Genomic DNA, 1720 nt, shown 5'->3' with positions numbered 1-1720 from the left:
TTAACACCGTCTGACCTGACGGAAGACAGCGCAGTACCTTTCTGCTGGAGTCAGGACACACTAGCAAAGCAGTACTATATAAAGAAGCCATTTGTTGCTGTTAAGTCTAGAAAGTTAATTCTAGACAGAGTGCTTGGTGGAGGCGTGGGGTATGGGCCAGGAAAGAACCCATTAAATCTTGGGGCACATCCAAATCGTTTAGTGGAGCCTCCAAGATGCTTAAAGATTTTTTTTTAATTTGAGATCATTTGTACACACAAGTTATTGTGTGCAGCAAGATCATATTTTTGGGAGAACTTCAGCGGCTTTGCTCTTGGTTTTTTGTGGGACAATTTACAACTTCATATTTCTCATTAGGGGAGGATGAACTGACATAAACCCCAACATGAGTAGGTGTAATCAGGCTGACATACGCCTGAAAACACTTCTGTGGCTATGTGGAGCCTTTAATCTATGAAAAATGAAGTCAAAGTAACTAGTAACTGCAGCAGGTAAATAAATGTAGAAGAGTATAATATTAAGTAGGATTGTTACTATAGTAAAGCAGAAATATCTGAAAATTGTACTTAAGTACAGACCCGTGTGTTTTATCACTGTACACTACAAACGTGTGACATCACTGGATACAGGAGAGTACTTGTTTAAAATACATGATGATCTTCTTAAAATGAAATACTTACACACATAAGAGGCTCCTCAGTCATCCTTCCCAGGTATTTCTTCTTCTGTGCATCATTGCCAGCCAAAATAACAGGCATTTGCTGTGTGGGAGAAACAGATGTACCTTAATTACCTCCCAACACTAGGTTTAAAATCAATACTTCTACTGTTATCAGTAGTCCTGGTGGATATGATGTAATAACATACTCTCATCTGTACTTCTTTATTATTGTGTAATAAAAAGGGAGTACATTTAGAAAGCAATTATATCTTATTTATATTTTTGTGTGTAAAAGCACCAAAGTCACTATTTAAACTCAACAAGGAAAACAAGAAGAATATAGAATCAGTCTCTATCACTCATTCATCAGGTCCTCTGTCATCTTCCCTCTTGTTGCCCTTGTAGTGAATTCCTTAAAAAACACTTTTTTTGTGATTTGAATGAACTAACTCTTTAAAAACTTGAGGAGTTGATAAACAACAACTTACTCCCAGAGAATTAGCTTCTATAGCAGTCTGTACTCCGGTGCAGCCGTAAGCCAACTCTTCTGTGATGAGGCAGTTGTCGAAGATGGACAAGCCCATTCCACCTGAATACAAAAAGAGATGAACATAAAAGGGAAACTCGCAGCGTTTTAAAATTGAAATCCACAAACTTGCCTGAAGAAACCATTTCCGCTGATCTCATTAAAAAATGAACACGCTCAATATGTAGGTCTGTATCATACACTGAAGAATGTGCATGTTATGCTCTTATTTTATTTTGTTTATTTGTTGTTGTTTTTGTTTGTTTTATTTATTCTTCTTTATTATTCTATTTTGATTTATCTATAAAAAATGTATTTATTTTTATTTATCTTTTTTTGTTACCTGATATCCTATATGTGTGAAGTATTTTGTTCTTTGTCTGTTCAAATTCAATTCAATACATATTTACTAAGTGTGGCTATTGTTTAGGTCATCTTCTACAAAGTAAACTGGTACGAGAGAAGATGTGTCAGAATGTGTGGGGCCTGCCGCAGTGGGGGAACCCAGCAAAAACAGTACAAAATATGGCAGG

General features: G+C 36.2%; 1 long non-coding RNA gene across 1 annotated transcript; it reads right to left on the bottom strand.

Annotated features, from left to right (window-relative positions):
- Nucleotides 1–716: 716 nt before the first annotated feature.
- Nucleotides 717–1706, bottom strand: LOC147820052 (uncharacterized). Its single transcript, XR_015438101.1, has 2 exons — nucleotides 1150–1706; nucleotides 717–761 (listed from the first exon to the last, which is right to left on the bottom strand). It is a non-coding gene; the product is annotated as an uncharacterized LOC147820052 (long non-coding RNA).
- Nucleotides 1707–1720: the final 14 nt, after the last annotated feature.

Source organism: Seriola lalandi, unplaced genomic scaffold (assembly GCF_002814215.2).
Source record: "Seriola lalandi dorsalis isolate HSWRI2012SDOR001 ecotype SW California unplaced genomic scaffold, Sedor1 jcf7180002003655, whole genome shotgun sequence".
Classification (NCBI taxonomy): domain Eukaryota; kingdom Metazoa; phylum Chordata; class Actinopteri; order Carangiformes; family Carangidae; genus Seriola; species Seriola lalandi.
The sequence above is the reverse complement of the archived record's forward strand: the minus strand, read 5'-3'. Positions and strand labels throughout refer to the sequence as shown.